Here is a 24,716-nt window from a genome sequence, read left to right on the forward strand (position 1 = left end):
GCATTGCACATTTTGGCCCTGCAGACTGAAAACAAAAACAACAAAATCAAAACAGGAATTCTATCTTTGTGTTTCAGTAATTTATTAGAAGAAAGATATTGCGTCTTACCTAAGCAAAATGATACACTTCACTAGCTATGGAACTCTTTATTTTTTTTTTATTTATTTTTTTTAAGAAAAATCCTTTTACTTATCTGAATACATATATATATGATCTTGTGCATGTTTGTATACATATGTGTCCTTCATCTACTAAGCAGTACTGAAACTGTGACACTATTTCCAGGAAAAAAAAAAAAAAAGACAAAAGAACAAAAATAAAAGCAATTTCAGTGTTATACTTTTCCTTGTTTCGCTGCTATGTTGGAGGAACTCAGAGATTCCACTATAGCAGGCTGAATTACAGGATTACCTTCAGGTTCATGATCCATATGGACTACCTGACAGCTTTCTAGTTGTGTTCTGAAAAAGAACATTGGTATTTATTTGAGAAGCTTGTTCTGGTAATGTCAAAGTTCTCTTAAACTATGGGCTTTCCTGGTTCCATTCTGATATATACACACTCTGTGAAACAGGACAAAGTGCCCTGTAAATCACAGGAAGCATGCCGATGAACAGTGGCACTATATTTCTTATGTGTCTGTATAAATAAATACTGTTTATGCAATAATATCCTACTAGCAGTGTAGTCAAAGGGAAAACTATCATTAATTTCAGTAAGACTGTGGTAAGCTTTTTGTTGAATATTCCCACATGGGTTGACCACAATTTATGTTGTGAAAGTACTAGCAGTTCTTATCTTTAAATATAAATTGCTAAGATGTCATCTAGGATTTTTATTCTTCCATATAAGCCACTTAAAAATTTAGTACACATTCAGCAAAAATAACTATTGATTTCTACCTATGAAAGAACATTCAAATGTGATAAAGTATCACAATACTCTATCTATTTATAAGAAAATATCATGAAGGATGGAGAAAAACTAGTTCATCTACTAAAGTGTTCCTAGAACTGGTGAATCAGCAGTGCAGTATTTATCCTTCACCTTTTGTTTGTTTGTTTCTTTGTTTGAAGTCAGTTGTATCTACAGCACTGTTTTTCTCTGTGATTTCTTCACAAATTGTTTGAATGCCTTTATCCCTTTATGTATCCCCCAGAAGTCCTACTCTGTAATTCTAAGCAACAAGATACTTAAAAACAGAACTTTCCAGTAAAATATGTCTAAGTAGCAGTTATAGTATAACATACTTTTCCAAAAGGTGGTGAAATGTCAATGTCCATGACAGCATAGTGTTAAATATTTGGAAAAAGAAAATTTATAAAGAAAAAACACACTTTAAACTAAATCATTCCAACTCAAGCATGTGTTTTCAGCTTCATTTCTTTTTGTTGCATTCTTGTGCCCCCCATCTTTCACTTCCAGTTGCTTATGCAGATTGTATATGCAGTATTTGGGTTAGGAGCCCTGGCTCCAAGTCTGATCTGGCTCCTTGTCTTCAGAGTTGTCTGTTGGTGTAATGGAAAGCTGTTCATCTGAGTCTGAGGCCAGACATAGACCTATATGTGCATTTTGATAAAATCCTCAGTAGGAGATCAATTTCTGTGCAGAGAAAACAAACTCCAATTAATGAAGAATGACCGTACAGATTTTCAAAAAGGAACCAGAAAACATTAAGATAATGAACCATGCCTACAGTACAGTTTCCTGTATGCTTCTTTTTGAACTCTGAAGAACGCCTACCCAGTCTTCGAAAAGTAATGAATTACGAGTGCATTTTAGTATTGTAAAAGCATGACCCACAAGATCATTTTATCCGTAAGAGAAGAACATCATGTTCCCAATATTTTTTAAAATAAATTATTTATATATTTTATATTTATTAAAACATGTGCCAATATCTTTGTCTCTGGATGCATTTATAATTTAAAAGCACTCCCTAATTAGAGGTACAGAGCAGGTGCCAATGCCACTCTGCCATTCAGTTGCTCTAGAACAGCAGTTATCAACTTATTTCTTGAGCTTGAGTGCTAAAAAGACAGTTGCAAGCAAGAAACTGTGATGGTTGTCTGTCTTGGGTAAGACAAATGAAAATGAAACGTGAAGCACACAAAATGGAGAAAGGGCATGATAGATAGTAAGTACTGTAAAGGATATATGGACTGATAGAGCATAGTTGTTGGTTAATTTAGACTGTAAAGAAAAGCTTGAAAACTGTTTTGTTTGTTTTGTTTTGTTTCCACTTTAAGTCTCCACAAATATTCAGTGAACTTGACAGTAGCACAGAAAACATACTAATCATATTTGTGGATAGTTATTCTAATATATACCAGAACTCACTAATGAATAACAAAGATAGGCCTATGTAACAAAATTCCTTCATATAAAAACTGAGTTCAGAAATCAATCAGACTCAGATCAAGACCTTCAGGTTAGGAAGACTCTACCATGTTTAAAAAAAAAAAAAATCATGAAATAATAAGGGAAATTATTTCATCCTCATTATTTCATCCTCAATAATAGCAGCCACCAGTCCTGTCCTCTGCCCCTAGCTGAAGTACAAATATGATCAGTAGCATTAATAATTAATGACTTCTGATCTAATATTGGTAGCACATTGACAGGTTCAGAGAACTATAAGAAGTACTATAAGTTGTCAAAAGTCACTCAGATTACTCAGAATCTTGAGAATACAGAGAAGACTGGAAAACAGCTGCTGGTAGAACTTGAAAGGTTGCAGTTGTAGCCTGTATTATCCCCTTACAGTAGTAATAAAATTTCTTTACAGCAATAAAGAAAAATAAGCCTTTTCATTTCCTATTCAATTCTTCTGCCATTACTTCATACCAATTAACATCCAATTTTTCACAAATATGTGTGTCAGCAGAGTCTCTCTCTTCCTCACAGCTAATACTCACCTGATCATTATCTTTTTGAGTCTGCTATTTTGTGTTTTCAAAGAAAAAATAAATAACATAATATAGTGTAGCTGGGAAGGATATTAGAAGAAACTCATACTGAAGGCAAATGATATAAAGAAACTTCTAAAACAACGTGGAGTATAATTACTTCAGTTCTGTGGAGTTTTAGTTTTCACTTTCAGCAGTGAATTAAGGACATGATAAATATATATTTGTCAATTCAGGGAAGAGTTGACCTCAGTTCATTTTTTATTTTCACAGAATCGCAGAATCACAGAATCATCTAGGTTGGAAGAGACCTCCAAGATCACCGAGTCCAACCTCTGACCTAACACTAACAAGTCCTCCACTAAACCATATCACTAAGCTCTACATCTAAACGTCTTTCAAATACCTCCAGGGATGGTGACTCAACCACTTCCCTGGGCAGCCCATTCCAATGCCTAACAACCCTTTCAGTAAAGAAGTTCTTCCTAATATCCAACCTAAATCTCCCCTGGTGCAACTTTAGCCCATTCCCTCTCGTCCTATCACCAGGCATCTGGTGGTATACATATATGTACATATATATATATATATATATATATATATACATATCACCATTAGATAGGAAAACCCACCAACAACCATTTCATGAAAGATTGGAACAATCAATCTTGAAAGAAAAAAAAAAAAAAAAAGATACAAATATCACAAAGAAAGGCCAGACAAGGTATTCTTGGAATATTTGAGAAATACATAAATACATTTGGTTGACCAGAAGAAAGTGAGATTTCAATATCATGAAAGAAAAAGAAGAGAACTTAAGAGAAATTATTGTTATTATTCAAGGAAAATTATGTGAGGCAAGAGAAAACTGCAGAGCAAATTGTGATGAAAGAAGTTACAGAAAAAATAAAATAAAATCCTAAAAGTATGTGAAGCATAAACAAGAAATTGGGCAGTCAACAGCAAGAAGTATCATCTGTAACTGAAGACAAGAATTAGTAGCTGTAATCAGAGGTTAATTCAATTTCAGACAGATATGGGAGCAAGTGTAGATGCGTCTGCATCCATTACAAGGGGCATGCAGCTGCACAAGTGCTGCTGTATATGACTTTGTTTGACTTCATCACTTACTCCTAGGATAAGATAACTTTCAAAACCCAGACTACACATACCCACTAGTGCCTTGATGTCAATAACAGAAAAATAAGAAAAAAAAAATATAAGAAAAGTTATAAAAGGGAAATAAATTGATAAGTAATGTGGAGTACCACATGTAGTATTTTGTCACTAACTGATTTATACATTAATATATACAACATGACTTAGTGATCATAAAGACTGCCAATAAACATAATTAATATTGAACTAGCAGAAAGAATTCCCTTGCAATACCAACCTATTCTGCCAAGATAACACATCTACATAGATGTACATATATTCAGTCCCACTGAAATAGTCTATGGTCACAAAATGAGATTTTGTACAGAAAAAAACAACTGTTCCCAAGCAAAGATGCAACAGTCAAAGACTATGGAAGAATATATGCATGGAAAAAAAAAAAAAAAAAAAAGAAAAGGATACAAAAAATACAGCACAACTGCATGGACTTTCATGAAGTATTTTATCATCTTTGATCAAGTGGTGATGAAGAATCAAGTATCATCAAGGGAATAGTTATGATCTTAGATAAACTCCAAGGGAGAGAAGAGCACACATGACAATTAAGCAACTAATTTTGCAGAGCTGTGCAAAAGAGAAGCATGTTTTTAATTACCTTCGATTCTCATAAATTTCGTATTATAAATTTCATATTACTTGGAAGCATAACCTCCACTTGGAGGAAAAAGGCAATTGTTAAGATGAAAAAGACCACATTTAACAAGAAACCAGGCCTATTCACAACTACCAAAACTACCAAAAAAAAAAAAAAAAAAGTGGAGAACACAGGTTTTACAACACTATTAAAGAAGCAGAATAGAGTTTTTTCAGCCAAGCATAAACATCTATAATGTTTTCATCCTACATTCCCTTTACAGTTAAAGGAGGGAAACATGCTTTTTTCAGGATTGATGTCTCACATTACTATAGACACCCAAATAGATCTTGCATGCTACTCCTTCCAAGTGCCCTTTTCCCCCTCATTTGACTTTAATGAAGTCAAGGATGAATACCTCATATTTAGAAGCCTGTGCTTTAGGTGTCCAAAAGTAACTGAGAGGAACTGAAAGTGTACAAAGCCCAGCTTAAATGGCTTAGCCTTTCTAACAGGCCTAGCTGCTAACGTGCTAAGATTACAAGGAATTACAGCCAATCTTAAAATGAAGTCCATGTGATTTAATCTATTCTATAATAAGAAAGGGAAAATACCCTTTCATCTGCATAATAAAGGTTTTGCAGAATTATTTACCAGTATTTCAGAATGATAAACTATTATTAAAGTTTCAACATAAAAAGTCAAAATCTTTGCAAAGCCAATAATACAAGGCACATTCTTGCTGTGTATAAATAAGCAGAGTGTAACAGTCCATCACATAGGAAAACCTGTCAAAATTAATTGTGCTACTTGAGCAGAGAAGGTCAAAGACAATCTGTTCACATTTGTCAGCAGTTTGCTGAGTGTTTTTTTGTTTTGTTTTGTTTTGTTTTTTAACCCCAAAGGAAACATAAGTACATAGACAAACACTTGGATACATAAAACTATAAAAGTTGCACAGTTTATCCCACAGCAAATAAAATTGATGAGATAACTTCTCCTTTATACAATAGTCTCAGTTCAAAGCAGAAGGAACAAACTCATTTAATGTATATTGGCATTTCCATATTGAAGCAAATGAAATACTTCTAATTTTTACTGCAATAGGAACTGATCTGATATATCCAAAAATTCTTTACCTATCCTGAGATTGTTTTATGTTCATATAATAATTTCATCTCCTTTCTAAATTCTGGAATTCCTGTTCAGATTATCCTTCTTGAAAACGTTTCATTTTATTTCACATTATTTTCTCACATTGCAATGTTTGGTTTAACCCTGGTAGGCAGCTGAGCCCCATACATCCACTTGCTCACTCCTCCACAATGGGATGGGGGAGAGAATCAGATGTCAAAAGTGAGAAAACTTGTGGGTTGAGATAAAGATGGTTTAACAGGTAAAGCACAGCTGTGAGCACAAGCAAAGATAAATAAGGAATTCATTCACTGCTTCCCACTGGCAGCCAGATATTCAGACATTTTCAGGAAAGCATTGCTCCATTACATGTAACAGTTATTTGGGAAGATAAATGCCATGACTTCAAACATCCCACCTTGCTCCTTCTCTCTCCCAGCTTTTATTGCTGAGCATGATGTGGTATGGAATACCCCTTTGGCCAGTATGGATTAGCCGTCATGGCTGTGGCCCCTCACAGCTTCTTGCACACTCCCAGCCTTCTTGCTGGCAGGGCAGCACAAGAAGCAGACAAGACCTTGAAGCTGTGCAAGAACTGGTCAGCAATAATGAAGACAGTTGTTTGTTATCGACACCGTTTTTAGACATAAATCCAAATCATAGCACCTATAAGCTACTATGAAGAAAATTGACTCGATCCCAGCCAAAACTGTTACACACAGAAAATCATTCTTGCCTGATTCTTCCCCATATCAACACTCTCAAGAGATCTCTCCTATCTTCTGTTGTATACACTTCAGAGTGTGCTGATCAATTTGTGTCAGTTTGTCGTTTTCCCATATGACTATAAATTTATTTTTACTTTTTGAAATAATGTGAATATTTTCTTCTTCACATTTATCCTCAGAATTTATTGTAATACTGGCTAATTACCAGTCTAGCAGTTAAAATGGGTTGAAGGCAAAGATGATTAGTATATAATAATGATTAGTATATAAACATCTGTGCTCTTTGTTGTCACTCTTTCTCGCATGGTTTCAGCCATATCTGACCAGTGTTAACATATATAATATTTTCAGAGACTATTCCCAGTAGTCAGTTTGAATGTTGCCACTGTGTTTTGTTAGGGAAGAAACTAAGGCATATGGATATAAGGCAGGTTCGTACCATTTTGCCTTAGAACAAGAGATTAATCCCTTGTCTAATTTATTTAATGTAGTAAGTGTAGCCCTACTTCTGCCGCCCCAAAAATGTGAAAAACACTGTCCATTCTCTACTTCTTGCTTATGATATTTTGCTTTGTTCCCTCATATTACAAGGTACAAGGACCTCTTCCAACAACTCCTCTCAGACTGCAGTGCAAATATAAAGGATACAACATAAATTAAAAGAAAAGATTTATTCAAAAGATCAGTAAAATCTTTAAACTCATGTAGAAAAACATCAATACATGCTAAAGAACACATTAGAGTTTGCCACCAGTAGAGCATCTTCTCTAAGCTATCCACAAACTTAATTTTATTTCTCATTCATATGAAGCTTCTCTTATTAATCTTCTGAAGTAAATAGAAAAAGTTCTACTTATAGAGAAGTTTCTGCCACTGAAGGTATGAAGCTCCAGTTGTTTACCTGAATGCTCTTTCTTTTTTCTCCTATCCTTATAATATTTTATTAAATTTAAATATTCAGGCCAGGGACCATCAGACCTCTTCAGGCCACTTGATCCCTGCTGAAATACTCTCACTTTTTTCAGGGAACTCTGATGATCCCTTCCTTTGTTTTCTTTTGTAGTTGCTGTTACCGATGTCTATTTGTGTGTGTGTGTGTGTACAGCAAATTAGGTATGACTGAAAAATAAGACAATTTAAACATTTGATTCTCTTTCCCATGACAGCTTTTGAACTCAGCAAATATAAAGTTACATGTCATTTCACACATGATATTCCTTTTTCTTTCATTTCTTCCCTCTAGCCCTTAGACCAAAAATGAACCCATGAATTATATATTTTGTTACTGTTTGTTGGGAAATAATCTCATCCTAATTCTCAAATCATGAACTCATTCATCATTTTCAGTATAACTGCATAATAACTGATGTGTAAGGAAAAAGTAACAAGGGCATATTAAGCCAATGAACTAATAATGTTTGATGTATTTATAAATTCTGTTTTGAAGAGTCTCGTTTACCATTTACAGTTCTCTGCCAATTAAATTAGAGTTCCATTTGAACTTCACTTACCATCTCATTGTATTCTCTGGAATTCAGGGAAAGATTTAGTCACCTAAATTTGGGTCAATATAGGTCTCAATTCAGCACTTAGGGCCAATTGAAATTCCCTGACCTCCAACTGCTAGTCCATGGAACCTGCATCATATTTTCAGCTGCATGTGGATACCTCAGGTACTGGGCTCTACAAGTATTTTAGATATCGTTGTAAACCTTAGGAATCTATTAATGAGCTAGATTTTTTAATTCTTTCAGGAAATGTAAGCCTTAGTTACCTAATGAAACACTTGAAGTCTCACCTGAGGTGCCCTGGTATATTCCTCCTGGGCTACAGTTTTCAGTCTGAGAGAGCACATGGTCTCCCTGAAATCCTGTGTCATATCTTCCTGCTAAACATGAATTAGATAATCTAGAATGTTTCAGATCTCATTAAATTCTTATGTCAAGCCAATAATCACAGTCAATACAATTTTTGGAGTCACACTAAATGTGAATATGAAATGAATAACTGTAGATTCTGTTGGATGTACTAACTATATCTTCACTGACTATAATGATAGTTTATGCATCAACTGCAAAAGCAGAGACCTCTTGTAGTCTTATAACTTTAGGTGTCTGAATATTGGAGAAAAAATATTCTTAAATGGATAAACTAAACAAACAATGTTTTTGTTTTTGTTTTGTTTTGGTTTGGTTTTAATTTTATTTATTTTATTTTATTTCAAAGCAACACCAGAATTGCATCCTTTAGGAATTAACAGTCCTATGTTATACAAGCTGTCTTACACTATATCGCAGGACTAATAGTGTGTTAAATGCACACACACACACACACAAATACATATATATATGTGTGTGTATGTATAAGAATTACTTTGAGCTATTAGGGTGTTATTTCAAACTAAGTTAATGGTCAAATAATGTAAAGCATTCATAAAACTTAACATTTTGCCTAAAACAACAAAGAGATCACTCTATCACAATGAATCTATATATGTCTAAGTAAACATAAACATATAGTTCATTATATTTATATAATAAAGTTAGACAATATTATTCTTGTTCATTTTTTTTAAATAGATTTTTTTTAAAATCTATTTGCCAAGGCGATCGGCTCTGGGGGCAGACATGTTCTGCAGCAGAGCGGGGGATCGAGACAGGAAGGGCTTTTTTTTTCAGCATCGAGGCCACTCGAAGCAGCCGAGGGAGCCACCAGGGCCCAGCAGCCCTCCCAAGGGAGGCTGCCGAGGCGTAGGCGGAGCCAGCAGCCCCCCCACCCTGGCCATTCAAAAGCAGCCCCTAGGGAGCGCAAGCGACCAGGAGCTTCGAGAAAAGGGTAGGCAAACAGGGCGTGGTGCATCAGAAGGGCAGGGCGCGGCACTTTGCGCGGCACTACGCGCAGGCAGAGCGAGAAGGGGGGGCCCCTCGCCGCTCTTTCGCAGCAGCCTTTCCCTTTGGTATTTGTAACCTGCCTGTGAGGAACCTGGTCATGGTATCAGCCAGGCAGAAAACTATGGCCTCTGCATCTCTTGCAGCGTCTCCAGCCGCAGTCACTGATGTGGCTACTCAGACGGAGGGCTCGGGGAAACACACAGCCATCCAGGTCTTGGGCTGCAGGATGTGCCCGAGTCTTCTGTCCGTATCCAACAGCAGCAGCGAAGGCTATGCCTGTGGGAGGTGTGCCCAGATTGAAGAGCTGCTCAGCCAGGTAGCGGAGCTTCGGGAGGAGGTGAGCAGGCTCAGGAGTATCAGGGAGGCAGTCAGAGAGGGAAATTGACTGGTGGGGGTGTACTCTACCCTCTCTGAGACAGACTCACGAGCCTGCCATAGCACAAATGTCTCCTGCTACACAGAAGACAAAAGTATGCTCATCCCGCCAGGCAGTAGGAGGAGACCTAGGCTAAGGGGGGGAATGGAGGCAGGTTCCTGTTCGGGGTGGTAGGCGAGCCCTGTCCCTGCCCACCTCACCTTCCCATCTACCCTTACATAACAGGTATGAGGGTCTAGAACACGACAGTCAGAACAATGAAGTAGATGAAAGCCCGTCCCAGTTGGAGAGGATGCCTAAGGCAAGGCAAACTATCCCCCGCATTGCTACATCAGCTGTCAAAAAAGAAAGAAGGGTTATTGTCAGGGGGGACTCCCTTTTGAAAGGGACAGAGGGCCCAGTGTGCTGACCGGACCCAACCCACAGGAAAGTCTGTTGCCTCCCTGGGGCTCGGGTGAGAGACTTCGCTAAGAAAGTCAAGCGCCTGGTACGGCCCACTGACTACTACCCGCTACTTGTCTTTCAGGCTGGTAATGACGAGGTAGTAACGAGAAGTCCGAGAGCGATCAAAAGGGACTTTAGGGCTTTGGGGTGACTACTTAAAGGATCAGGGGCACAGGTTGTGTTTGCCTCTGTCCTTCTGATAGGGGGGATCGATGCTGACAAGCAGACTCATCACATTAACACGTGGCTTCGGGACTGGTGCAGCCGGCAGAACTTTGGGTTAGTTGATCACGGGAAGGTCTACGCGACACCAGGCCTGCTGGCACCAGATGGGATGCGCCTCTGTCAGAGAGGGGTGAGGATTTTTGCTCAGGAGTTGGCAGGGCTGATAGATAGGACTTTAAACTAGAGTTGAAGGGGGAAGGGGATAAAACCAGGCGCGCCAGTGATGAGCTAGGAGTTGGTGTGCTAGAATCAGAGGGACTAGAATCAGAGGCTAGTGAGGCCTTTCGGTCGACTACACAAGGTGCTGCGTGTAGGGAGGCACATTTGAAGTGCTTCTACACAAATGCACACAGTATGAGGAATAAAATGGATGAGCTAGAAGTCTTGGCCCAGTCCCACAGCTACAACATCATCAGCATAAGTGAAACCTGGTGGGATGAGTCCTGTGGCTGGTGTGTTGCAATAGATGGTTACAGGCTCTTCAAGAGGGACAGGCAGGGTAGGCGAGGTGGCGAGGTGGCAATGTATGTGAAGCGTGGGCTGGACTGTGTGGAACTTCAAGTTGGCGATGGCAAAGTTGAGAGCCTCTGGGTAAGGATTAAGGTACGAACAAATAAAGGGGATGTCATTGTGGGAGTCTATTACAGACCACCTGGCCAGGACGACAACGCCGATGAATTATTCTTTGCAGAACTAAGAGATGCCTCGAGATCAACTCCCCTTGTCCTAATGGGGGATTTCAACTTGCCAGACGTCAACTGGGATCACCACACAGCTGACACGAGCAAGTCCAGGAGGTTCATAAAGCACCTAGATGATAAGTTCTTGGTGCAGGTGCTAAGGGAGCCAACTAGGAAAGGTGCCCTCCTAGATCTTTTGCTGGAGAACGGAGAGGGTCTTGTGGGAGACATGGCAATTGGTGGCCGTCTCGGTCATAGTGACCATGAAGTGGTTAAGTTTAGAATTTATGGTGACAGAAGGAAAACTGTCACCAAAACTTCAGCCCTGGATATGGGGAAAGCAGACTTCAGGGAACTAGTCAGCAAGGTCCCCTGGGAAACTGCTTTTGAAGGCATTGGCGTCCATCAGTGCTGGTCAATCTTTAAGCACTGCCTCCTAAAAGCACAAGATCAGGCAATTCCAAAATATCGGAAGTCAGGCAAGCGGGGCAGAAGGCCGGCCTGGTGACCAGGGATCTTCTACTGGAGCTTAGACGAAAAAAGAAAGTGTATGGCTGCTGGAAGGAGGGTCAGGCGACGAGGAAGGAATACAGGGATGCTGTTTGTGTTTGTAGGGAGAAAATTCGTGTGGCCAAAGCCCAACTAGAGTTGAAGCTGGCCATGTGTCCTGGTTTCAGTTAGGACAGAGTTAATTTTCCTCCTAGTAGCTGGCAGGGTGCTATGTTTTGGATTAGAATGAGAAGAGCGCTGATAACATGCTGATGTTTTAATTGTTGTAGAGCAGTGCTTACACCAAGCCAAGGACTTTTCAGCCTCTCTCTGTCCTGCTAGCGAGCAGGCTAGGGATGCAGCAGGAGCTGGGAGGGGACAGACCCAGGACAGCTGACCCAAACTGGCCAAAGGGGTATTCCATACCATCTGACGTCATGCTGAACAATATATAGGGGTGGCTAGCTGGGGTGGAGGGGGGGGGGGGGTGGCTGCTCGGGGATAGGCTGGGCATCGGTCAACGGGTGGTGAGCAATTGCATTGTGCATCACTTATTTCGTACACGTTATTACTATTAATACTATTATTATTATTATTATTGTTGTTATTCTTTTCCCTGTCTTAATAAACTGTCTTTATCTCAACTCACAGACTTCACTTTCCCGTTTCTCTCCCCCATCCCGGAGAGGGAGGGGGGAGGGTGAGCGAACGGCTGTGTGGTGTTTGACTGCCAGCTGGGCTAAACCACAACACCATGTCTGTGGGAGACAATAAAAAAGGTTTTTTTAGATATGTGAACAGAAAAAGGAGAACCAAAGAAAACATAGGTCCGCTATTAGATGGGGAGGGTCTCCTCACAGACAATGACATAGGCAAAGCAGAGACATTTAATGCCTTCTTTGCCTCTTTCTTCAACACTGATTATGGGCTTTGGGACCCAGGGTACCCTGAGCTGGAGGACCATGACGGTGGGAATGACAAACTCCCAACCAGCCGTGAACGTATGCAGGATTTGCTGCTCCACCTGGATGCATACAAGTCCATGGGTCCGGATGGGATTCATCCCAGGGTGCTTAGAGAGCTGGCTGATGTTATCGCGAGACCTCTCTCAATTATTTTTCAATGATCTTGGGAATCTGGAGAGGTCCCATTGGACTGGAAGCTGGCAAATGTTGTGCCAATTTTCAAGAAGGGTAAGAAAGAAGACCCTAGCAATTACAGGCCTGTCAGTCTCACGTCAGTGCCTGGTAAAATTATGGAGAGGATGATCCTTGAAGTTTTTGAAGCACACCTGGGGGACAATGCAGTCATTGGCCCCAGCCAACATGGGTTCATGAGGGGTAGGTCCTGCCTGACAAATTTGATTTCCTTTTATGATAAGATCACCCATCTAGTCGATCAAGGGAAACCAGCTGATGTGATCTTTTTGGATTTCAGCAAAGCTTTTGACACGGTCTCCCATAGGATCCTACTGGACAAAATGTCCACCATACAGCTAAACTAAAACATCATACGATGGGTGAGCAGTTGGCTGACGGGCAGGGCTCAAAGGGTTGTGGTAAATGGGGCCACATCTGGCTGGCAGATGGTCACTAGTGGGGTCCCTCAAGGCTCCGTTTTAGGGCCAGTCCTCTTCAATGTTTTTATAAATGATTTGGATGTAGGACTAGAAGGTGTTTTGAGCAAAGTTGCCAACGACACCAAACTTGGAGGAGTTGCGGACTCGGATGAGGGTGGAAAGGCCTTGCAGAGAGATCTGAACAGTTTGGAGAACTGGGCGATCAGCAACCACATGAAGTTTAACAAAAGCAAGTGCCGGATCCTGCACCTGGGATGGGGCAACCCTGGCTATACGTACAGACTGGGCAACGAGACGCTGGAGAGCAGCCCTGCAGAGAGGGATCTGGGGGTTGTGGTTGATAGTGAGCTGAATATGAGCCAGCAGTGTTCCCTGGCAGCCAGGAGGGCCAACCGTATCCTGGGGTGCATCAAGCACGGCATTGCTAGTTGGTTGAGGGAAGTGATTGTCACTCTTTACTCTGCGCTGGTGCGGCCTCACCTCGAGTACTGTGTGCAGTTCTGGGCACCACAGTACGAAAAGGACATTAAACTGTTGGAGAGTGTCCAGAGGAGGGCGACGAAGATGGTGAAGGGCCTAGAGGGGAAGACGTCTGTGGAGCAGCTGAGGTCACTGGGCCTGTTCAGCCTGGGGAAGAGGAGGCTGAGGGGAGACCTCATCGCAGTCTACAACTTCCTCGCAAGGGGGAGTGGAGGGGCAGGTGACCTATTCTCCGTTATCACCAGTGATAGGACCTGCAGGAACGGTGTCAAGCTGAGGCAGGGGAAGTTTAGGCTAGACATCAGGAAGAGGTTCTTCACTGAGAGGGTGGTTGCACACTGGAACAGGCTCCCCAGTGAAGTAGTCACTGCACCAAGCCTGTCTGAATTTAAGAAGCGATTGGACTGTGCACTTAGTCACATGGTCTAAACTTTTGGGTAGACCTTTGTGGTGCCAGGAGTTGGACTTGATGATCCTTATGGGTCCCTTCCAACTCGGGATATTCTATGATTCTATGATTTTTTTTTAAAGTGTCTTCCTTGTATCAATTGTTGGTTGAAAAATAAAGTGATGTTACAGGATATATCTGGAAAAATTCTCTTACGTCAGTTGTAACTACAAAACAGAAAGTTGGCTGAGGGGTTAAATGCATAATATTTTCTTTTAATCCAGAATGAATTATTCTTGAGTAAGTACTAGAATTCAGGTGTTACAAAAATTGGGGCAGTTATACAGAGTATATATTCACATATCATTTACTTGTACTCATCATAATATCTACTGAGTCTGACTTGCATTTCTGTATAGCTTCTGAAGGAAGCATTACAGGTCTTATAGTAAAATGTTTTAGCCCTTCACAAGTCCTGCAGGATAGTGTTACATGTGATTGAGTCTTATAGGATTACCTCACAGTTGTTTAGAAATCCCTTTAATCCATCAGCAAATCCTATAGGATTGTTTTGTAAAGACACAAAGGGACAGCTCTGACCTATCCTGCTTCTCTCACAAAACAGTTAATTCAAGATACCAGAATCACATTCACAAGTTCCTGCAATGTTAGTGACATTTTCCATTTCAGTTCAATAAATCCTTTTGTTTGTTTTGTGGTTTGGATTCAAGCATGGGGCATTGGCAAAGGTTTACAATATCTCACATTATTGAGTAAATTAAGTTGGTCTGCTATATATAAGATTTTAAAAATGTAATCCTTTGTGAAGTAGTTTTAACTGCAATATGAGTGCCAAAACAAAATAAAAGTGGTCCTTCTAACACTTAGAAGCATCACCAGATTGAACCCTAATCTAGATTTATGAGATCAGTAAATAACTTTCCTAAATACTACAAATAAATTCAGCTCCCATAAGTCCTTACTAGAAAAAAACAGGTTGAAGGGAGCTTTGAGCAACCTGATCTAGTGGAAGGTGTCCCTTCCAATGGCAGGGGTGTTGGAATTAGATGACCTTTAAGGTCCTTTGCAGCCCAAACCATCATGTGATTCTGTGATTCTATGATTCTATATCCTCGTTGACAAACTTATAAAGTACATGTTAGATAAGTAGACAGTGAGGTGGATTTAAAAGTTTCTGAACATCTGGGCTAAAAGGATTTTGACCAGTACCTCAAAGTCCATCTGGAGCCCATTCATTAGTGGTGTACCCCAGGGGTGAATATGGGGGCTGTTATTTTTTAACACCTTGATGATACAACAGCAGGCACCCTCGGAAAATTTACAGACAACACAAAACTGTGAAAAGTGGCTAATATACCAGCTGGTTGTATTGCTATCAGGGGAACCTCAGTAGGCTGAAGAAATGATCTCACAGGAATCTCATGATGTTCAAAGGAAAGTGCAGCCCCCATCCTGGACCTGGGAAGGAACAACCCCATGCACCAGTACAGTCTGGGGTAAACCAGATGCAAAGCAGCTTTACAGAAAAAATCATGGTTGTCCTGCTTGACAAGTTGAACACGAGCCAGCAATATGCTCTAGCAGCAAAGATGCCAATAGCCTCTTTTGCTGCATTGGGAAGAACACTGTCAACAGGTCAAGTGAGGTGATCCCTCCCCTCTGCTCAGCTCTGGTGAGATACATGTGGAATGCTGCTTGCAGTTCTGAGTTCCCAGTAAATGAGAAACACAGATATACTGGAACAAGTTCAACAAAAGTACATAATGATATTTGAGACTGGAGCATTTTTCATACGAGGAGAGGTTGAGACAGCTGGGACTGTTGAGCCTGGAGAAGAGAAGTCTCAGGGATATCTTATCAATGTTTGTAAATATCTGATAGGTGAGATTACAGATGACAAATCCAGTCTTTTCAGTGGTGTCTCAGTGACAGGACAAAAGACAATGGGCACAAACTGAAATACAGAAATTCCATGAAACATAAAAAATTATTTTTTCTTTGCTAGCTGCTCAAACACAGAAAGAGTTTTCCCAGAAAGCTTGTGGACTATATTCCCTCAGAGACATTCAAAACCCAATCAGACATAGGCCTGTATTATTATCAGGAGAAAAATACCGTGATGATTTGAGTACCTATATATATATATATATATATTTATTATTATTATTTTTCCACTAGGATCTACATTTTCTGCTATTGAGTACAAAATTATTAATAGTCTTTAACTCGAAAAACGTACCTTTGTTCTAAAAAGCATATAATTTAATTTATATATATTGGGTTTTGTATGAATGCTAACAGTGAATAGTAGCATAACATTCATTTTTAGGGAAGAGACTGTAATTAAACAGCAATTATAGAAGAAAGTTGACATGAGAAAGAACCACTTGAATTAATACAGCTTGATATTTGCTGTTAACTGCTATTTCGTTAAGTAAGAAAACCAAAATTTTAAAAAGCATAAATAATCAACTACAAATTAATTTCTGTAAGCATAATACATTGTATTTGGTCAAGATACATCTTTTCAATTCTTGTAAAAATATTTCAGCAGTGAGTATCTCTAAAGCCTCACTTTCTTCTTAATGACAGTGGGCTATATTCATATATGGAACAGCAAAATTCAAAACGTTGCAGCAAGAACAGTTATTTGACTTAATTGTGAGATTAGGGAGACAACATGGCCTCAGAGGCTCTAAAATCAGAATAGGGAGGGTTACTTTCAAGTGATGTATATTATTTTAAGTTTAATGAAATAAATGCAATCAAAACACTGTATACCAGTTAAGAGTCTGATATTGTTTGTAATTTTCATTCCTCCTACTCTCTGAGCACTGGTTTTCACTTACTTATAACAAAGAAGTGTGTACTTACCTTTTCTGATAAAGCTCTTTGAAACCCTTTTTAGGAATGAGATGTTCAATATATTTTCTGCATATTATCCATGAACATATTGTATCAAACCAGTTGTCATTGATTTGGGAACACGCTGTATAATGCATTGCACTGCTCTTTTATGTATTAGAGAACATTATATGAATAGTCATATACATGTTAGTAATATATTTCTTATAATGCTGTAGTTCAAGAACACTTGTACACGTTTCAAATTTTAATATGTTAGTTGATATTTTAGTTCATTCTAGACCTGTGTGATGTTTTACCAATAAAGCTAAAAATGCAGTTTGCTAAACACCCATGAAATTATATTGCTCCCTTCCACCAACAAAGTCCAAAAGAAATGATAGTTGCTTGTTTCTTCACAATTCAGTCAAGGTACTTGACAAAAGCCTGTGCATTTGTAGAAATGCTACCTCTGGGACATATTCTATATTGCTTGTCAGTGTTTTCCCACTGTTGCCAACTGTCCAGAAGCATCCTATTCTGTAATTGTGGTGAATTAAATAATTCTTCCCTAACCATCTCTCTTGATATATATTCATAATCTATATAATATGACAAATTACTCTGGTAGGTTTAGACAATCAGTGGTCCAAGAGTGTGATAAAGTACTTTGATCAAAACAAGCTTAACAATAGCACGAAAGTACAGGTTAGTTATGTATACATTTCTTTCATTGACTTCTGGGTGTGAGCAAGTGGGGAGAGGTGTGTAGGTGGAAAAGGTGGAAGAGCTGTTTCAAGAAATCATCACAGAAATGGGGATCTCAAGGGTAGCCTATGGTAATAACTAATATGTAGTGGGGCAAGTATAATGACGCTGAGCCATACTGGCTTGCAGCCATCAGGCTACACTCTCTTCCAAATCTCCCCATCTCCCCACACGGAGTCCCAGATCTATATGGCTTAATATAACTAGCTCTTTACCTGTGTTGTCCTTCTCACTCTGTCATTACCTGAAACAGAGGTTACCAGCATGGACTGGAACTGTTCAAAGGCACATAACCAGTAACCAGCATGGATAATCACAGGTTATTGCTTGATGCCATGTTTTGATCCTATTTAGTTTACTAGAATAGCCAAAGACCTATACGTCATCTTCCATCTCACTGTGTTTCCAATGTACAGCTCCTGGAAGTCCCTATGCCATTACTGAGCTCTGAAGGTAGTGATGATGAACAGGTTAAGGAAGGAAATACCATTTTCAGATAGTGATGGACTGCAAAACCTTCCTGCACAGAACCAAAATAGGAAAACTGTTGAGGAATCAGGTATAAATGCAACAGCTGTCTCTGCAGAATCAGAACAAACTGCCTACAGCACAATCTTTCATGGCAACACTTAACTCATCCTTCTCTCTAGATGATTTTTTTAACCCCTCTTATACCACGATGTCAAGAAAAATTTTCCTGAATGTTACCGTAGTAAAACTGCAGATGAAATATTACCCACATGTTTTGTTAGTAGGCAAGCAAAATTTAAAATAAAATTAATTCAAAAATAGTTTAAATAAATTAAAATAATTAATATATTAGCATGAAGAAATTGACAATAAACTTCTGGTTGAAATCTAGGAAGAGAAAGCAAGCAAGTCTCTTTTAAGTCTACTGGTTTCTGGTGTTATATTCTTGGAAGACTGATGTTATAATGGGAATCAGAAAGTGAATGTCACTAATACTCCAAATGAAATTTGAATTCCAGACTCTGTACCTAAGTAGCTGAGCATGTAATCCTTGTCTCAGATGCTTATATTCTGTAAATATACTTCAAGTTCATTCTTAATGTGTAAGTATTTTAGAATTCATTTTGTTTAATTAGCTTTTTATAGTTAACATAATCATTAGGTGCTCATTATTTAAAAACCAGAGACTAAAAAGAAGCTCATTATACAATCAGTTAGGACCTTATTGACTTAAGTCCAAAGCTTGCTGTATTATTTTTAATTTAGAGAAATTCCAGTACAGAAACTTGTAATAAGAGTGATATCCTGACCTATTGAAGTTGCTGGCAAAGCTTCGTTTGGCCTTTGTAAGGGAGCATTCAGAATTTTGTCTACAGTCCACATCAAGAATATTTTTTTCATGATTAATATTTTCCTTCCTATTTTTTTCTGTAGGAAATTTGTCAGATACTGTGTAATTGTATTCATGACATATTACCTACAGCCATCTCATGTCTGATGAGATTTTAGAAATGTTCTTTCAGTTATTAGAATTTGGAAAACAACCCAGAGAAAGAAGCATGATTTGTCACATTTTCACCTTGTCATTTATCATTTTGAAAATGCTGACAAAACTATGGCTTATCTATAAGGTACACAAATTAAACATAAGACATCAAGGTGATAAGTTTAATTCAGCATGCTCTGAAGCCCACAGCTCCCTTTCTCCAAGAAGCCATGGTCTAAGGCCCTAGCAGCAGGAAGATTATTTCTATCGCAAAGGAAAAGTAGTCAGGTCAAAGTTTGTTGGGTCTTGTTGTTTTGAGAATAATTTTGCACACATTCAAGTGTAGATAAAGCTATAATCATTACAGGAAAGACAGAGCAGTGCAGGGCTAAGTGTAACACTTGGATGTGCTAATAAGGTATAGGGTATCGATGGCCATTAGAGAAATCAATACAGTTTGCTCAGGAGATCAATAAAATTTGTCTTTCCTTGTTATGTTTCACATTTTCCACCTCAGAGAATGGTAGTGCAAAATATATCCTGAATCATGACCTGCAGGAATAGTGAAGAATTCTCACTCTGTTCCTCAGAGTGAGAAATCCTTGGTAGTATTTCAACATGGGTTGATGCCCAGTTTGATGAAGTTCAATTAGAATTACATCAAAAAGGTCATTGGAAACCTCAGGATTACCCCTTCAAACTGTCTTCTCTATTTTCATTCAAAATCATACTACTACCTCAACAGAAAATCAGTTTTCACAGAGATTCTATATGACCGTTTGAGTGCTTTCCATGCTTCAAACAGGTTTCTTCTCCTGCCTCCTGTTCTTTCTGTGTTCTTGAAACATGGGATTAGAAATTAGAGAGTGATTGATTAAGAATGAATATATAGGCAACACTCGTTGCTTAATATGTGCTACATTTGCAATGTACTGTGCCTGTGCTGCGCTTAGGCCTCCAGATAACAGGAGCCCCTAGGACCCCAAGAACCAGATCAAACCAACCTTATGGTTCGGACTTTGACCAAGGGCTCAGAGATAAGGAGGGCTGTTCACAAAAGGACAAAATACAGAGTGTCAAACATACAAGGCCTCGAGATAACAGGAGCCCCTCGGACCCGAGAACCAGACCAAACCAACCTTATGGCCCAGATTGTGACCAAGGTCTCAGAAAGCATGCGCAAGGAGATGAGGTGAAAAGTTCAACCCTGATGAAGACATCTTACTTCATCCTCACAACCCTCAGCGCCCACCACCAGAAGGCACTGCGCAAACGCAGATGGGAGGAGTTTATGGAAATGACTTCTTGGAGCTAATTTTAATACTAAGCGGGGACAGGGACTACCACCCCGTGCTGCCCAGCACTGAAAAACATACCTGCTTTACAATCTTACTGACTGTGGAGTCAGCTTTCCGCGAGTCATTCTGATATTGCTGATCTCTATTGATATTTATCACTATAACTTCTTATAACTATATTATAACTATTATCACTGTAACTTCTTATAACTATAACCCATCACTAATCTCACAAGTCTTTTTCCTGCCTGCCCTGACACCTTCCAAGATACCAAGCGACCAAGAGCAGGCAATTTTTTAAAACTTCAGATTTCTGCAGCAGCCTGCACAAAAATCTTTTTTTTTTTTCCTCCCTTTTTTTTTTCTTTCCTTTAGGGGCCTGGAAATGTTACAAGAAGATAGATCTATCCGGAAAATTCTTTGCATGAATGGGAGTCCACAATCTTTCTTATAAATAATAATAATAAATACAAATTTCAATAAATACAGTATGTTCTCAGAGATCAAAAAGAAAGGAAAGTGTGAATCATATTCTCTTTTCTTTTTTCTTTTCTTTTCTTTTCTTTTCTTTTCTTTTCTTTTCTTTTCTTTTCTTTTCTTTTCTTTTCTTTTCTTTTCTTTTCTTTTCTTTTCTTTTCTTTTCTTTTCTTTTCTTTTCTTCTTTCCTTTCCTTTCCTTTCCTTTCCTTTCCCTTCCCTTCCTTTCCTTTCCTTTCCTTTCCTTTCCTTTCCTTTCCTTTCCTTTCCTTTTCCTTTCCTTTCCTTTCCTTTCCTTTCCTTTCCTTTCCTTTCCTTTCCTTTCCTTTCTTTCCTTTCCTTTTCCTTTCCTTTCCTTTCCTTTCCTTTCCTTTCCTTTCCTTTCCTTTCCTTTCCTTTCCTTTCCTTTCCTTTCCTTTTCTTCCTTGAAATCATGACTACTTTGGACAACTGAAATGCAGATACTTGCCTAAACAAACACATCAAATACTACTAAAGATGTGGCGTAATGACCACAGGGACACCAGGCTTCTTTCAGGATCAGTAACTGCTGCTACTTTATTGATGACGTAACTTCATTCTCCATGTTGCCTCTCATCTTGAGGACAGGCTCCCTTCTTAAACTATTCGCCCCACAGCAGTCCTTTTCCACTAACCATTCATTGGTCAACAACTTTTCCCGGCAACCGCAAACACCCAGCAACTTCCATGCCTTAATGGCTGGAGAACAAGCAACCCAAGAAGGCAAGGCATCTCCTCAATCACCCTTCTCTGTTCCCTCTAAACTCTTTACATTCCTGATGGCCTCATCGTTAAGAGTCTGATGTTATCACCAACCATGGGGCTTGTAGACCCCCAAGGCCACACTCCCACATAAAGAATCTGGCCTCCATATGCTATTTCAGGAGGGCACAGTCTTTCTCAGTTCTGTGTCATACTGTAAACTCCACAAAGATCTTCCAGGTATTCTAGTGAATTTCGAGTGGCATGAATTTGGGTAAATAAATATGATAGAGGGGATTTGGAATATTGTCATGAGTGAAAATAATACTCAGAGCTCAATTACCTTGAAGCACAGGTATATCCAATGTGCCTGTCACTAAAGTATGGATAGCTTGAAGTGCTTACTTAATATTTGAAAATAGAGTTGGTTTTGGATTAAAAGATTTTTTTCAACATTCAGTAAAGGCTTCTTCTTATGCTCTTTGAAGTCAATGGAAGGAGTCTAAGATTACTTTGGCTTTCAATCAGGACATAAATTACATTGCCTATATATATTTGACCATTATATCCTACGGTCTGTCAACTTTTCAATCCATAAGGAAGTAGTTTTTGACTATTCTTAGTAACATTAATTCTAGTCAATATTACATTATACACCATAGACACAAGATTTTCCTGAAGAAAATTTTTCCTGAAGATTTTCCTGCGTCTCGGCTGTGGAGAAACTCTCTGAAGAGTTCCACCAACTTAAAGAGAATTTATCTTCCCCCCCACCTGAACGAACCAGTGGCCACCAACTAAAAGAGAATACTTTGGAGAAACTTTTTGAAGAGGTCCACCAACTTAAAGAGAGTGTATTTTCTTCCCCACCTGTACAAACCAGCGTCTCGGCTATTAGGGGTAAACGTGCATCCGTGCAAAGAAGACAATATGGTGAGTACACACCCCGCGCCACCCTGTGGTTTTACCTACGTGACCATGGAGAGGACATGAGAAAATGGGATGGAAAATCTACTGAGACCCTAGAGGCACGGGTACGTGAGTTGCAAAAGAAAACAATCGGGAAAAAGGGGTTCTCTGAAAAGTTTGCTGCTCCAACTTCTAGCAGGCAGTCTTTTAAACACAGAAACGAAGATTCTGACCAGGACTAGAGGGGTCCTGCCTCCAGCCAGGGGGAGGAAAGGGACAACCGAGTTTATTGGACTGTGTGGATTCGATGGCCTGGCACGTCTGACGCACAGAAGTATAAGGCTCTAGTAGACACCGGTGCACAATGTACTCTAATGCCATCCAGCTGTAAAGGGCCAGAGCCCATCTGTATTTATGGCGTGACAGGGAGATCCCAGCAGTTAATTGTATTGGAAGCTGAAGGGAGTCTAACCGGAAAGGAGTGGCAAAAGCACCATATTGTGACTGGCCTGGATGCTCCGTGCATCCTTGGCATAGGCTATCTTAGAAGAGGATATTTCAAGGACCCAAAAGGGTTCCGCTAGGCTTTTGGCATAGCTGCCTTAGAGACAGAGGACATTAAACAGTTGTCTACCTTGCCCGGTCTCTCAGAGGACCCTTCTGTTGTGGGCTTGCTGAGGGTTGAAGAACAGCAAGTGCCAATCGCTACCACAACTGTGCACCGGCGGCAATATTGCACCAACCGAGACTCCCTGATTCCCATCCACGAGCTAATTCGTCAACTGGAGAGCCAAGGAGTGATCAGCAAGACCCATTCACCTTTTAATAGTCCCATATGGCCAGTGCGAAAGTCTAATGGTGAGTGGAGACCAACAGTGGGCTATCGTGGCCTGAACGAAGTCACGCCACCACTGAGTGCTGCAGTGCCGGACATGCTAGAACTCCAGTACGAACTGGAATCAAAGGCAGCCAAGTGGTATGCCACAATTGATATCACTAATGCATTTTTCTCCATCCCTCTAGCAGCAGAGTGCAGGCCACAGTTTGCTTTAACTTGGAGGGGAGTCCAATATACTTGGAATCGGCTGCCCCAGGGGTGGAAACATAGCCCTACCATTTGCCATGGACTGATCCAGTCTGCGCTGGAGCAGGGGGAGGCTCCTGAACACCTGCAGTACATCGATGACATCATTGTGTGGGGTGACACTGCAGAGGAAGTTTTTGAGAAAGGGAAGAAAATAGTCCAAATCCTTCTGAAGGCCGGTTTTGCCATAAAACGAAATAAAGTTAAAGGACCTGCACGAGAGATCCAGTTTTTAGGAATAAAATGGCAAGATGGACGTCGTCAAATCCCAATGGATGTGATCAACAAAATAACAGCTATGTCTCCACCAACTAGCAAAAAGGAAACATAAACTTTCCTAGGTGTCGTGGGGTTTTGGAGAATGCATATTCCAAATTACAGTCTGATTGTAAACCCGCTCTACCAAGTAACCCGTAAGAAGAATGCCTTTGAATGGGGCCCTGAGCAACGACAAGCCTTTGAACAAATTAAGCAGGAAATAGTTCATGCAGTAGCCCTTGGGCCAGTCCGAACAGGACCAGATGTAAAGAATGTGCTCTACACCGCAGCCGGGGAGAATGGTCCCACCTGGAGCCTCTGGCAGAAAGAACCTGGGGAAACTCGAGGTCGACCCCTGGGGTTTTGGAGTCGGGGATACAGAGGATCTGAGTCCCGCTATACTCCAACCGAAAAGGAGATATTGGCAGCATACAAGGGAGTTCGATCTGCTTCGGAAGTGGTCAGTACTGAAGCGCAGCTCCTCCTGGCACCCCGACTGCCGGTACTGGGTTGGATGTTCAAAGGAAGGGTCCCCTCTACACATCATGCAACTGATGCTACATGGAGCAAGTGGGTTGCACTGATTACTCAGCAGGCTCGAATAGGAAACCCCAGTCGCCCAGGAATCCTGGAAGTGATTATGGACTGGCCAGAAGGCAAGTACTTTGGGATATCATCAGAGGAGGAGGTGGTCCGTGCTGAAGGAGCCCCACTGTACAACAAGCTACCAGAAAATGAGAAGAAATATGCCCTGTTCACTGATGGGTCCTGTCGTATTGTGGGAAAGCATCGGAGATGGAAA

At 40.0% G+C, this 24,716-nt stretch overlaps 1 long non-coding RNA gene across 1 annotated transcript; it reads left to right on the forward strand.

Annotated features, from left to right (window-relative positions):
* The first annotated feature begins 206 nt into the window (after positions 1-206).
* LOC121063546 lies at positions 207-20,500 on the forward strand. Its single transcript, XR_005816054.1, has 3 exons — positions 207-218; positions 16,400-16,405; positions 20,341-20,500. It is a non-coding gene; the product is annotated as an uncharacterized LOC121063546 (long non-coding RNA).
* Positions 20,501-24,716: the final 4,216 nt, after the last annotated feature.

This window comes from Cygnus olor, chromosome 1 (genome assembly GCF_009769625.2).
Source record: "Cygnus olor isolate bCygOlo1 chromosome 1, bCygOlo1.pri.v2, whole genome shotgun sequence".
Taxonomy (NCBI): domain Eukaryota; kingdom Metazoa; phylum Chordata; class Aves; order Anseriformes; family Anatidae; genus Cygnus; species Cygnus olor.